Raw genomic sequence first — 16,150 nt, forward strand, 5'->3', positions numbered from 1 at the left:
TTGGTTACAATGGATTTGGGTATGTTCTCCTGGCTGGTTTGCATGGTTGCGAGACGAAAAAACCAGTTTCCGGGAGAAAAAAAAATCATTCCACCTCCATATGAGACAGATTAACTCGCCTTCAGTCGAAAAAACCCTGGTAAAGGTTCGCGTTCTAAACGGGATTCGAACCCAGGTCTTTCCAACCAAAGAGCATCGTCGAAACCATCTGACTCTCGAAGGACTCGTAAATCGCAACGAATATTTGGATGTTTTAGCCACGCTGATGTTCGATAGCAACCAAGACGGTTTAAATATTTTGATTGTTTTTTTTTCCTTCTTCACAATCTACCTGCTTCTAAAATACAGAAAATAAGAACCGCAATGAAGAGCAGGTGCATAATATTACATTGGTATAAAACATATACCAATAATGCAAATGTTCTCCATTATTCCTAAATCGATTTATATCGATCTACCCATATTGGCTTATCCCGATGCTATACTTGCCACTACTCACAATAAATCAATAGACCGTATATTATAACGAAACAAAAAAAAAAAAAAAAATGCAATATCTGAACGTTAATATTTATTTATAATAACAGCATTGAGCAACCAAGAAAGCAAAAACTAGATCCATCTGCTGAATGCACAGTAGAAACCTGACTCGCTGACGGAAAGGCGTCCTCTGATGAACTAAAATGTTTAGTCGGTCATCATTTCAACAGAAATTTGATCGCTTTTTAAGAAGTAGAATTGGTAAACGTAATGTTCTAATAGGTTTTAAAGCTAACGGTATTTTGGCATAATGCTTAAGCTTAGCTGAAAAAAAAAAAAAAAAAGAAAACTCGAACCTACATAAAGGAAATATATGTAGTATTTTACATGGGATGACGCAACGATATACGACATCTTTGGAATAGCTGGAGGAGCACAAAAGTAGGCTGAAGTTAATTGCAGGATATGGTCAAAGCAGCCATATAATGCTGCTTTCTAATGCTAATGACAACCTACAAAAGTTTTTTCAACAATAAACTGGAATCAAGCCATTATTCTCTCTCTCTCTTTGGATATGGGGGGGGGGGAGAATCTGTCACTGTGAATTGATTTCCGAAAGAATAGAAATTGAAATCATGCGTAGGAAAAAATATTCCCATTATATATATGAAAAAAAAAAAAAAAAACATGCTATGATCAGTGCAGTAGCATTTCTTTGAAAGAATGTGGTGTTCCTTTCCAAATCAGAAGAACGGCAATCTAAGAGTTGCTCATAAAATTTGGCTGTAAACAATTATTCAGTAATAAGTTGTATTATTATCCAATAGATGGCAGTAGCTGCAGTGCTTAAAAATTCCACTATGGCGGGCACTCTTGACTGGAGTTGAGTCGCAATCTCGGCAGCGTTAAACTGCTCTTCATATTACTACAATGTAATGGTAAACCTCGCTTCGCGTCTACGTCTCTTATGACTGGGGGTAAACAAGAAAAGGTCACCACGTGCCTTTAGCAGCGGCAGAAGACGACGGACAAAAAAGTGCTTGAAAGAGTGCGCACGAGCGTCGGTTTGGATCACGCGAAGGAAGGTTAAAAAAAGGGAGTGAGAGATAGAACCAGTTAAAGCAACTAACAACAAAAGAAAACTATTCAGCTACCGTCGATTTGCTTTCAGACTGCAATTGCCACTCCCACATATCACTCGGATAATAAAACTGCTCGCGCATGCAGATACTTCCCTCCTCTTCACGTATTTGGTATGCGGTAACAAAGCATGTCGGTAGTTAGTCGTAGAGTAACCCCGAAGGCGGGAGGAGGTGGTTTTCGTTGCGAAGGTTGTGAAAAAGGGCCTAAGAAAACTGAGACAAGGGGAAAGGAATGAGTTGGGAGGGTGGCGCACTTAAAATCTCACCCGCATTCCAAGAACTCTCACAAGTGACTCACTAAGGTGTAGCACCAATCCCTCGATGACACAGTATTACTCATTTTTACAACCCCCCCACCCCCGACTGTTAACACGAAGGAGCGTGGGGAGATTATCAGCAGAATGCCGAATAATAATACTTCGTGGGAGGGGAAGAAGTATGATTACCGGATTGACCCGTTTCTTCTCCTCCGTATTTGTTTAAACAATAAGAAAAAGAAATTGGTTCCCCATGGATGACTGTCGCCACCAATGGTATGCTATTATCGTTTAACCACGTTACCGGCCAAGACGTCAAGGTTATACCATTTTTCAATGTAATACCCTTGATATTACATTGAAATATATGACGGATAGGAAGCGTATGAGGATGCGATTGATCCATAATGGCCAGTAAGATGGTTAATACATGTCTGCCCATTGGGAAATGCGAAAGTGCCTTAAAGATGCTGATGCTACTACTGGAACATATCTTATGTAAAGAAAAATACTCAAGCCTGATAGAAGTCAATCTCGTATGGGTGGGTGGGTGAAACGATTCAAAAGAAGCCACTGAAAATATTGGGCACAGAAAGTTTAAAAAAAATCACAGAGGAATAAGTTCATACGTTCTGCTTCCTTTCTTTTCTAGGGGTAGGGGGGAAGGGATTCAAAATGGCCATTGAACATTTTAAAACAACCATCATTGAAATTGTTTCAAATCTTGTGATGTTAATAATTAATGATGTGCCTGAGACAGACTCACTGTCTGGGTGAAAAATAAATTCTTACCAGAAGGACTTTCGTCAATGTTACTAGTTGATAAGGGATGTTAAATGCAAACCGCAGGAGGGAGAAGCGATGATCATTTCATTAAACAAATCTTCACAAAAAGTCCTGTAGAAAAATCGATCATTTTCGTTTGTAGTGTTCTCTATTCAGCAGCGAGTTCCAATACTAGCTTTGCACGAAGCTCAGATATGCGAGAACACACACTGGCAACTAAGAGTTTGAAGCAATGTATTATGTCTTCTATTAACTGCTTGTGATCTTCTAGCCCGTTTCCTGTCGTTCGTGATGAAAACTTTCAATCCCGTATGACACTTCAAAACTCGCCTTCGTTTGAAACTCACGAAAAAGGTTCTCGTCGTAAGATATTGGCCAATGAGAGTCCTGAGGCACTCTCGTATTGGTGGAAAGGTTCAGAGAATTATTAGTGAGTTGGTTTGAAATTATGGCAGAAGCAAAGCCAATGTATTTGGCCATTTTTCCTGTGCTTTGGAATAAAAAAAAAACGGACATCTTATGAGAGCATCTAACTTACCTTTAAATGAAAATATTGTTATAAAAAATGTCTTCGTGTCCTAGACGGAATTGGAACCCAGGTGCTCTAATCGAATGGCATCGTCGATACAGATTGAGCTATAAATAAAAGTTCAAAGAGCCATGCACTATGACCGACCAGAGGGGAAATTGGCTACTCAGAGAGAACGGAACATAGGCGAAGATATCTTTATGCATCTGTTGCTGAATAATCCTTGGAAAATTGACGGAAAGTTTTAATAAAATGAACGGAATGAAAGACTTCATGCCAGTGAGAGTAATTTCTGTAACTCACTCAGACCAAGTATTCGGATCAGGAGAAGAATAGTTCGTTCAAACAGATGAAGACTACACGTCCCAGAAGAGGTCTCACCTGGTACTCTCGTAGCGCCAAAGGATATGAAGTTGGGAGTGGTTGAAGGAGGGGATTGGAAGCTCGCGCAAGATTGGGATTAGAGTTAGCGAGAGGAGAGGTAACCCTTATCGCATACCTGAAATCGAACTGGTTAAAAACGATCGAGGGTTAATTTATAATATAACCAAGTGAAAAATCTTTCAACAACTATTTATCTCTAATCCAGAGTATTTTTAATAAGGTGTGACACCTTTTGGCAACTTGTGTATGAAAAAATGAGATCCCCATTACTTCCACCTCAGTATCACCAGTTCTAGGTCCGACTGCCACTGATGAGACCTCAATAAAGGTCGAAACCGGTCTGGGTGGTGACCCTTCCCTTAATGCATAGTATTATACATGTCTGCAAGGAGATGTGTTTTGCATTATGGGATACTGAATGTAAGTGATGAGAACTTATACCACCTTTTCCCCCATCCTGAAAGATATTTCAGGATATTTCAAGACTATTGCCTACACTTAGATAATGGATTAAACCAAGTATATAATTTCTTGGTATCTTTTAATTTATAACGATCAAGAGTATTGGAAGGATGGAGAGAGTTATAGTACGCCCACAGATACGAGACCCTTCGACACTTCTGCGCATGGAGAATCCATTCTGATAATAGGGTAATCAATCCGTACTGTGGGATGAGTTTTTTATTATTACACGTCGGAAAATTAACTTCTCTTTTATGATCATTGTAGTTTTTAAAGCGGTAACTATCTTGCTTGTATAACAGTTGGAAAATTTTACGTATAAAGCACGTGATTTCGAGTGTTGGTGACCAACTCGTACATCACTTTATTTCTTTCTCCCCTTCAACATGAATTGACTCTTCTTGGCAGTCTTCTAACAAGAGCTCTTAAAGTGTGGGCGTACTATATCTGGTTAGTATAGGGGCAAGTTGCGTTAAATCATTGTTTGCAACAAATACTTCATCTTTTCCAGTTAGGTCAGCAGATTTGGAAAGGGAAAGTCACTTGGAATTCTAGACACCTGGAAATACAATTTAGATGAAAGAAGAGGCGTTATTAATAGTAATAACTTTCTTAAAGATAACAAACCACCGATTGCGCACATTCATCGTTGTGTTCATTTCTTTCCTAACAGATGATTGCTGCAATCTTTTAAAACTTAAGTCTTCAAATACTGCCAAGTCATTTAAACGAAAACTTACTGCAGAAACCCAGTAATTCAGGCCGTTAAGGCTGAAAAGTATCCTTGGCTATCGTAACCATAATTTAGTCTTATGCATGTTCGTATGCGATCTGCGTGTGTTCTCTTGCCAGTTGCCGAGTGATAAACACTCTTCCCTAGAGGGTAAACCATGCCACCTCAGTATGAAAGCAGCTATTTTACCTTCAGTTGAAAACACCCTGATAACAGATGCTTTGCGCCGGAATTCGAACCCAGGTTATTTCCAACCAAAAACTTCATTGAAGAAGCGCTTAGGTTGGAAATAACCAAAGCGAATTTTTAACTTGTGCAATCTTTGACGGGTAAGGACTATTATACGTATTATATATTGAGCAATATATTGCAGCAGCAAGTTTAAACAGAAACATCGAGCAATCCATATCCGAGAACTTGATTTATTTGAGGTAAATAAAATTTGCTGGCTTCATAATGGTTTCTATTACTAGACCTTAAATTTACAGCTCTATTCCAAATACGGTACAATCTCAGTAATAATAAAAGGATCACCCATGTCATACGTGCGCATTGCTTTTCAAATATTGTACAGAATTTTCTCTGAAACAGAAAGACTTGGGATCGAATGAATTCCAAATGCAAAAAAAAATACGTGAAAAAATAATACATTAAAATAATATTGATTGGCGCAGTTAGCTAGTAGCATTTACTTTTCGCGAGTCAACGTTCTGCCCTTTGTGTGTGTGTAAAGCGTCAGTACTATTTCAAAAAACATATGAAGTGAACGAGAAATCTTTCACTGTTTCATGCTTGGGGGGGGGGAAGAGGGAAGTGAAACCACTAACTTATCTTTCATTGCAGAGAGCAGGGCACTTTCGTTAATTACTGCACTGAATATTTATACAACCAAAAAAACGAAACAGCTATGAAAGAGCAAAAAAACTTCTCAATTGTAGACGGTGGTTTAATAATTAACGCAAATGAAAACATCCTTTCGCATAATTACGAGATACAAGAACATCCTATTAAACTTCTTAATCATTTGTCCATTTTAATATCGAAAATTATTAGCAACGATAAATAAAACGAGGGACTAGGGGAAAATTATTTCTGCTAAGTAGGATAACTCAAAAATCGGCAAGCTTCTGAGATTTTCCATGCCCTTTTAGTCTGGTGTTTCAATCCATGTAAGAAATTTTTAGATGTTTTAACTCTGAATCCTCCCTACAATGAAGTATTTGGGGACGGGGGGAGGTATGCAGTCTGCAATATAGTACTGAATGGAAGCAGAGGGTCGGCTGACTGCGAAATACTTTTTACTGTTCTTTTGAATAACCAAAGATTAGCCTTTGGAATACATAGGTGGAGGAAATCTGTTCAACTGAACAGGTTTGGTGGTAGGGATTAGCGAGCAATAATAGTAGTAGTGAGACTACGAGCTTAAGTTGGACTGAGAATGAATGCTCGAGTTTAAACATGATTGGAGAAAAATAATTAAATTTTAGATGGAGTGAGACGAGACGAAAAGGCAACCATCTCAAAGAGCTTCTCATGGAAGGGCCAAAGTTCCTAAATACCGACCGCCTTTTACTAACGCTTCTTGCCCCGAGACTGTTGTTTGCGATCAGGAAATAAACTGTCTGGCTTCGACCAGGTGTGCAAATACAAGTCAATATGACAATCATAACTGAAGTATTTGTAGAAACGCATGAAACAGAGAACGAGCATCTTTGTCCACCAAGCAGTGGAGAGCAAGCTCGGAAGGTCTTTAATCAGTCAGATTGCTTTCCTCTTTAAGAGATTTCTTTATGATAATCCCACTCAAAGAAGGTTAGAAATCTATAACATAACAAGGAGTTATAAGGCGTCTATGAGATGCCTCCCCTAATCCGTCCGTGGAGTGCTAAGTAGTTAAGTACCCTTGGAACAGAAGAACTCCAGATAACCAAGTTGTACTCTACATGTGATAAATTTATGCCAGTGGACTTATTTTATTCGTAGGGAATCCCCCCCCCCTTTCTTCCCGTCCTTTAGGACTGGTTGAGCCATCCTAATGAGGGATAAAGTGTGTATTTTATGACTGCAGACCCGTGTGTGTTCATGGGCCGGTTTGCCTGTTGTAAGGAACGAAAAACCCTCATCTCCCAATGAGACTGGCTAACTCATCTTTAGTCGTAAGAGACCAAAAAAAAAAAAAAAAGGGTTTCTTATGTCATGGACGAGAATCGAACCCAGGCCTTTCCTACCAAATCGCTTCGTCTGTACCGACTGAGCAATGGAGGCTTTATGAGGATTCTAAACTAAAGGTTATCGATTACTTACAAAAATAACGAAACAAATAGCAAAATTTACAAGGCAAAACCGTAATAAGAACTGTCCTCTATTTCAGCGCTTCCCAAACTGTGGGCCGTAGGTTTTGTTGAGGGGGGGGGGCGTGAAATAATGAAAACAAATTTAAAATGTTTTAGACTAAGTAGATTTTTTTTATCTTAAAAGAAACGTATTTAATTTTTATTATTTATTTTTTTGTTATTTTTTATATTTAATGGAAAAAATCACATATCGGTGTTGATTCACAAATTTTGCTTCCTGCATATTTCGGCGCTGAATGAATATTAGTAAATCTATGCTTATTCATAGAAGTTTAATTTCAAAGCAGAAATCTAAGAATTGCAGTTTCACATATTTCACCTGATATTGGTGTAGCAGTAAACAAGTCCATCCCATTAAATTGTTATTAAACTTCTTTTATGTTTTTAATTCTTTCTTTATTACTAATCGTTTTACGTTTCATGTGCTTGTACTGCAAATGTACAATAACAATATATCTGTGTATATAAAAATATGAGATAATGTGCCATGTCAAATGTGTATGTAAGATGCTAAAAATGTACTATTTGCATTTGATTTTTGCAATATTCGCTGCGCATGTTTTGTATTGAATATAAATACAATAAATATTATAATACAGTAATATAGTCTATATTACGATTTTTTTCGAAGGGGAGCCGTGAAATGTTTTAATTTTTCCAAAGAAGGGGGCCCTAAACATCCAGAACTTTGCTCTATTTCATTAATTCACTCGCAAACTACGTCACCATTCGTGAAGTAAACAAACAAAGATGCACAAGTTACTTTTATTTCCGTGACATAAAACGTAGAAAGCTAACATTCGCGTATTCGAGAAAAGATGATCTCAGGAAGCTAATACTTTAAAGCAGGCGCTGCGTGCTATCGAAGCAGCTTTTATTTCTGTATTATGGAATAATAGGTTAGAAGGTGTATAAAAGTCGAAATAAGCTATACAACCAGATCGATACCGCCTTACATGGATGCTTCGACAGTTTCGACAAGCCAGCACTGTTTCGTACACGGTGAAAAACACTCCGCAAAACATCTACGAAGTAAAATGCCCTTCACAGAGAGGAGAGAGAAAAAAGAAAAAAAATTAGTAGTGATAATCTATCACTTTCAGTCAGCTGTTATTTTTGAAGACCAATTTTTGAATGAGTCAACAGGAAAATGAGAAACCGGTCATCAGGAGCTCATTTCTAAGCGGGTTAAAAATTCGAGAGCTGCTGCAGGTTGGGAAAAGTAGCCAATACAGATAATTGCCACAAAATACACCAACTGTTAGTGAGTATATAATCGCTTACACGTGATTCTTCTCCAAACACAAGAAACCTTAACATCGTTGGTTTCTCATCAAAACCTTGAAATGACACCTTCGAGATTTGTGACCGAAATGTCTTAACAAACCAAGTGGCACGAAGAAAAGTGAATAAAATTGCTCACCTCTAACGACTACGAATCCTGAACTCCTTATACCTGATTTGGACAGAATGGATTAATTCTATCCTCTTATCACATCAATCTTGATAAGTTTCTTTTCTAATTAGCGTTCCTGTAACTGTTTAATGCACGAAGTAACTTTCCTTTATTCACAGACATGATGCACCACTCAGATATCTTACTTACTATTCCCTATTAGACATCTCTTATGCCTCGTCCCCCTACAGTATTCGACACATCTCGATGGGACCAATGAGAAGCGAACAGCAAGTTGTAATGATGTTGACAGCATAATACAACCAGATACCAACATTTTAGCTGCTGCTTGCGGGCCACCCCTACTTTATATATATCGCATTAATGATAATTCTCAAATTGGAAGTCTTTTTTCATATTAAGATATAAAGGGGATACGGAAAAAAGAAAATAGATAAGTTGTAAAGATAGCGCAACGAATAAGAACTATTGTAGATTATGTCTAACTAGCAACTGCTACGTAGCTTAGCCTTGTTCTTACTCGAAGGCCACCTTTCTGTAAACATCGTGCATCTTCTCAGATTATAATTATTGGTATTCTCTACCTCACAGATATTGAATTATATTCTTCCTGGAGGCCAAAGAATGCTGCTTGGAACTGTGTTTGCGCATTTTGCTACATATGAAAACGTAAAAGCATTAATGAATAGTATTCAAAATATTGTAATATGTTGCACACACACACATACTATACCTCGTGCACAGGAGCACGTACCGAATGAAAAGCTCTCGCAGGCTCATCTCCAAAGCTTGATTTTACTCGAAAGTCTTTGTCTTCGGCAGCTTTTAAGATATTAAAGAACTCGTTGGATACTGGTTAGCAAATTGTAGAATCTTCGTTAGTGCCATCGTTTCTGCTTTGAAATTGTAAATAAGTTTGGGTCTCACATAAAAATGGAAGAGGTTTTGTATTCGCAAAATCGGTTTTCCATCTCAGAAAACAAGAAAATGCAATGAACGGGCATAATACACTGGCCTCATAGCCTTAGTCCAAAATAACAAACGACTGAGCCAGTTAAACACACAAGAAGCTGCTAATCAACATCCATTCACAGTAGCTCTTCAAACCTATCAGATAAATCCACCGAAATATGAAGGGTATTTGTAGTTAAGCCTGGGTTACTACAAGCATGAAACAACCAAAGTCACTGCTACAATCTAACCCTTCGTATATTATCTTATTAATGCTTATTATTATTCTACAGAAATATTTAAATCCATACTTCAATGGAATGTTCATTTACAAATTTTTAAGTGCCAGTATGTAGTCCAACTTCTAATCCATTAGTAGGATTAATGCTACTACTAATAATACAATAAACTATTTTTTCTAGTTTGGATTTCTACACCAAACTAGACATTTCAAAATTAAATTTTACCGAAAAGGATATTGTCTTATTTAGGAATGTCAGCACACAAGAAAATACGTCAACAGTGCTATTTATTCTTCGCTCCCGCAAATACTTTCTGCGACGTAGCTAATAGGATTGGTTAAAAATAAAACGAAATTAGACGAGTTAAAACACTAACGTAAATCCTGTCGGTGATGTGCAATCGCTTGCCAGTAATTCATCGTCATTGCAATTGCGCACTATCATGCTAATATCTAGTTCAAAATACAAAAAAGCTGTGGAGGGGGGGGGGTACTCCTCTAGACATTTGGCTCGACGAAGTAATGCGTGTTTGATTTAAATACGTTCAACAGTAATGTGTTCCTGTTTTTCTATACAATCGGATATTGAAAACTGATCTAAAGTTTCTTAGGACATTATGTGGCACTCCCGTTATAATTAGCTACCATCTCCTCATTCTTCGCTAAATAGCTAATAGCACTTCACCGACATGAAAATGTCTAGTAATAACCATAAAACAAAGAACAAGAAACCAGCTAACGCAATCCCCCAGCTTCTGCAGCATTTTAAAAGAGAAATATTGCTGATGTCAAAAGACCCGACTAACACAGCCTACGTGGCGACCTGAGGACAATTTGGAAGACGAAATAGTCATAACCCCATCTCACGACACAATCAGTAAAATGCCAGAAATTTTAATATAATGAAATAGTTTATTATAGCATCCTGGTTAAGTTGAGCGAATATAAAAATCGTATCAAATATTCCTTTGTCTTCCTCCGTAAACAATGCATCTAAATGATGGCAATTGGAAGCGCGATCTGCTTATTTCTTCGAACATCCCGTTTACGGTGAGATTACTTTTAAGAATTTCTTTTAAGTAGGCTCAGAAAATTGTTGAATTTTGTTCCTGTTAAGAGCTTTTATAATTCTGTGGATTATTTACACAAAGTGCAAAGAAACTTTCGCGCATATCACAACGTAGACAATAAAATTATAACGAGGAGTTGGAAATAAAATTACCAAATAATTCCGTTAACAAAAACATAAATAACTGTTTTAAAAAATGTATATGTTTTTTCTTTGAGAAACGTTTAAATACGTTTTTTTATTATTTTAATTTTTATATTAATTTTATATTTATTTTAAATTAATTTTAATAATTTTAATTCAGTTGTTGACAAGCGATATGAAGAGAAATCCATGGAAATTGCAAAGGGATATTTTATAATCGACGGAAACGCAATTAAAATAATCAGTAGGCGCTGCCTATTTCGATAATTACAAATGTCGCATATTACAACGTAGACTAATCCCTCAGTCATGGAAGAATGTCATCCGATTGAACTAATTTTCTATCTGAAGATCGGCATGCGATATTCCTCGCCTTTTAATCAGGTGATAAACAGTACGGTTTAAATATGACTCCATCGACCGATGACTTGCTTAGTGGTGGCCTGAAGTGGTTTGAACTGCTTGTTCTCCAAAGCAACTGGCATTTTCTTCTCCGCTGTTCTTCCTCATTTGTGTGCAGCACCAAAACAATCTTCTAGTTATCCGCCATTTCATGCGTAGACCAAATTTTGATGACAACGCATCCGTTCTGTTGTGCAATATGTGCTACACACATCGAGTTAATTGTAACGAAACTAGCCACAGTTCACTTGATTACAAAAAGTGCATATTTTAAATTATTTATAAAAAATGATTAATACATCTCAAATTACAATTTTTGAAGTACTTTATAATACGTAAGAAACGTATATAATTTAAAAACAAACTGAATTTATTAACAAAAAATTAAAACGATTATTTCCTTCATTACTTGTAGGCGAAAAAAAATATTCTGTAGGACACGCCTGGTTTACACAAGCGGAAATAGTGGTGTTTCTACACATCGAAAGTCATCTGGATAAAATACAGAACAATCTAGCTGAAAGCTATTCTGTCATGCGCTTGAAGGAAGAAAGATCTGAACAGTGGGATAACGGAGGGAGAACCCGATTTTTCACAAATGTACAAAAGCAACCCTTGTGAAAAGATTGGGATTCTCTCCTTATATATCAGGGTATAAAACTCATCACTTCCTACTGTTGTGCCTTCCTGACTTTAACCTTCATTATCAGAAACCGTCATAAATTTCTCAAAGCTCACTGATGAGTCGGGGAGAGACAGACAGAGAGAGAGAGAGAGAGAGAGAGAGAGATTAGAAATGCTTAGAATTACGGCTGTTGTTGTTTGGAATTATGGCTAAATTATGGTTGAGATTGAGGCCAATGTATTATGTCTGTCAATTGAGCGTTTTGGCTAGTTTGCCTGCTTTCCAGACGACAGACCCGAGTTCCAGGGAGAACACCCATCCGCTTTCGTGTGAGATCGGCTAACTCACTTTCAGTAGAAAAATAGAATTATTAATTACGGCAGAAGAAACTGAGATTATAACTCCAGTGTGTTATGTGTATTTGATCTGCCACCGGGAAGCTGTTTTCCAGGAAGAAACCCCACTTTCCAAAAGAAAAAACTCCGCCACTTCTGTATGAGGACGGCTGATTCATCATCACTTGAAAAGCCAATACAAAGATTCCTCGCGTTCTATTCCAGCATTCAAACATAAGTTTCCTTAATAAAATTCAATATTTTTCTTGAGCCATCAGATTATTCACGACATGTCTTCTATCACTGATGGTATTTATTTTCTGATTTAGATTTTTCGACCCAGTTGTTTTACATTTTTCTATTCCCAAATATTTTTCTTGTAGCCTAGAAATTAGTCCATATTTGGACAAGCTACAGAAACCAAATAGAAGAGAACATAATGTCACCAAATTATACACGCGTATGATCCCCGTTGCTGTTATAACTAAACGTTAGCTTATATAAGACAAGAGCTACGAGAGTTCGTATTAGACAAAAAGTTAACTTGAAAATCTTAAGCAGTTGTTCTTGATATCCTGAAGGCCGGTGTGTCACAACCGATCCAATGATATACCATCGACTTTTTAAGTTGGGTATCTTAGTCTCAATTTCTACTGAAATTGCATCGAATTAAGTAATGAGATGGTTATAAACAAGGACGCCTTCGATTCTCCTGCAATTTAACATTTCTCTGGCTATTATAAGGTATCTGTAGTATAAAGTATACTAATTAATTAATCAATTAATTACGGTATTAATATTTATTGCCAGTATGTTTCTTCTTATTACAATAATTTCGTATTTCTTCATATATTCGTGGCGAAGTTTGTCTTCCTGACTTTCTATGAGCATATTTCGTTGTTTTTTTCCTCCTCAACAATCAGGGTAATCACATCAGTTTAAGGGGAGCATTACTAAACGCGAGAGAAGTCAACGAATATAATCTATTAAACTAAGCGATTAATGACATGGAAAATGATCCAGCCGACTACTCACTGACTCTACCATTCGTGTGTGTGTGTGTGTATGTACGCGCGCATGGCACTTTTTTCTGACACCCGGGAGATTTCGAGTAATCTGAAGATGATGGTTATATTCTTTCCTGACAGAGAACAGTCTTTTAAAATGTCATCGAAATTATGGATTTAGAACTGCCTGGTTGCTTATTACATAATCCCTTTATAAGTACTCAAATAAAATAGCATTAGCTAATACACAATGTGTAAAGAAAAGAATCTTATCTATCAATTATTGCGCAATATAGCTAGTTGAACTCTCAAGGTAGTCTGACTTCTTCAGAGAAACGGAAGACGGCAGCCAAAAGTTCCGTTCTGTCCCTTAAGTCTCGGAAGAATATACTTCAACATGCAAGAAAATTCCAACAAAAATATAAAGTTCCATGTAAAATAAATAAATAAAATATTTATTTTCAGATATTAATGGCTGAACCTGAACCTCTACTACAGCTCACCTCGGCTATTACATCATGAATAAGCCTTCAATTAAAGGGTGAAACGTGTTTTCACATGTGTGATATCCAATGCCGAGAAAGTTATTGGATCTGGATTATCATTTACTCTCTTAATTCCGATGCCTAAACTGACTTATAGAATGTCGATTTCTGAAAATTGCTCATATACAGTCTGATACCAAAATAATGAGATAAACTTTTTTGAAAATTTCAACATCCGTAATTTAAACTGGCTTCCTTCTGCTCCTTCTCACAAACCACGCTAAATCGTTTAATGCCGGTAATGATCTAATGCAAATATCATTCACCAATTTACCAGAATACCAGATAATCCTCTTAATTCACCCAACACCCTGCACCTTTTCCTAACCAGCTCATCTTCCAAATACAATGCTAATGTTGAGGCTTTCCTTTTGGCAATTTTCACCACAACGTTAACTTTTTTTTTTTTTTTTACTGAAGATTGTCCAAACAATCTCAGCTTCGTATCCTATAGCACTACACCGGCATCAAGAGCTCTATGTTTTCACGTATACTTTTCCTTCCTGTGCATCAATGCCCTTTGCTTCTGACCTCCATATTTCAGAATATTTCTCTTCCTCAATCACAAAAGACTTCTGGTGTTCAAATGACTCAGGCTTTAAGATCTTCTATGACCGATAAGTTAAACACCGATCTCCTTGACATTATCGAGTGGGGCGAAGATAATCTGGTGAATTTTAATGCTACCAAAACACAATCCTGTCTTATTTCCGGAACGAAAGACCATGCTTCACTGGTCCTTACTTCTAATAATGTTCTGCTCGTCAACCAATCAGTTAACTTTGACATCTAGCCTACCCTGGCACAAACATATAGCGTCCATAGCCTTTTCGGGCTACAACACGTTCTTTTTCTATTTAAACAGTACTTCTTTTCTGCTCAACTCTTAACACTTTATAAATCTGCCCGAACTTAGAATATTGTTCTCACGTTTGGAGTGGCGCACCAAAAAACCTTTCTCAGAATGTTTGATTTTATCCAGAAGAGAGCTATTCGCTTAATAGCTGGCTGTTTCTATCACCAACTTTCTGAAATCACTTTTAGATTCTCCGTTTCTGCAGCCGATGGGAATGTCCACGAGCGTTCTCTTCTCCCTTGCTTCTACTCATATAAGTAGTAGGCAGCTGCTGGTTGACATCCATGCAAGGTTCAACTCAAAACTTCTAATTCTCTTTATTCATTCCATATTTCTGTGTTCTTTGCAACTGTCTTCGCCGTATTTTTCCCGGTGAATACACGAGCCGTCCCTTCTAGAAGCACATTAACATATTCCTTTCTTCTCTCTAATCACTTGTTCACACGTGGTACTATCGTGTTATAGGTCTTGAGGCCTCTCAAGTGTGAGGTTTATATAATAAAAATTATAACTTTAAGAGTCTCATTATATAATACTACGGACAGATTCAACAATAGCTTTGGGAACATGACAATGAGTTGTAAGAGATGTGGTGACCAGGACAGTCCCTTGATGTGAATGGCAATGAACATATGTGGGATATTCTGTAATCATATGAAACAGCAAGGTGCGCATGTGTCAGCATTGTATCATTCTCGATAATCATAAACAAAGATATCTTGTACATGTTTGCATACGAAAAAATGTTTCAACTAACCACTTTAGTTTTAAAATCCAGTTAATGAAAGAATGAGTTTATTGTTACTTGCACTTCTTTTCGAACTTTCTGTATAATATTTAAAAAAATCTACTTTTTACGCAATTTTTTTTTATCCACTTGTCTTATTGCTGTGGGTGGTCTTTAGAGCTTGGTTCTCACATCATCTGAGAACCAAGCTCTATTCTTTGGCTAGTTTCGTACTATTTTGAAATGAATGAAATCAGAGTTTGAAAGAGGGAAATCTGAAATCAGAAACAAGCTAACAAATCTTTTGCAAAGCTCTTGTAAATGTCCATTGAATCTGATTGAGTTTTCTTCAGATTGATCCAAAATCGACTCCTGGCAACAACTAAAGGACGCACATTGTGTGCAGTAACTGTTCGTTAATGTATTTTGCTTTCGAAGTTATTTAACACAACATAGAAATAGAAAATAGGATTATATAAATACCAATTTTGGTCTTCGTCATTTAAATAATTTCATCATTTTTGTTGTTGGAATCTTTTCAGTTGGTTTCAACCTTTTCAAGAAAGGTTAAAAAATTCATTAAAGTAATGAAAACTGGAGAAATCTGAAGGTGTGAATTTATTTACTTTTTTACAATTTTCCGATGGATGTTTGATGCAGTGGAAGTTTGTTAAGCCAGAATTATTTTAAGATATGCTAAGGGA

This window comes from Typopeltis vanoorti, chromosome 25 (genome assembly GCF_054136105.1).
Source record: "Typopeltis vanoorti isolate ZY-2024b chromosome 25, IOZ_Tvanoo_1.0, whole genome shotgun sequence".
NCBI lineage: Eukaryota > Metazoa > Arthropoda > Arachnida > Uropygi > Thelyphonidae > Typopeltis > Typopeltis vanoorti.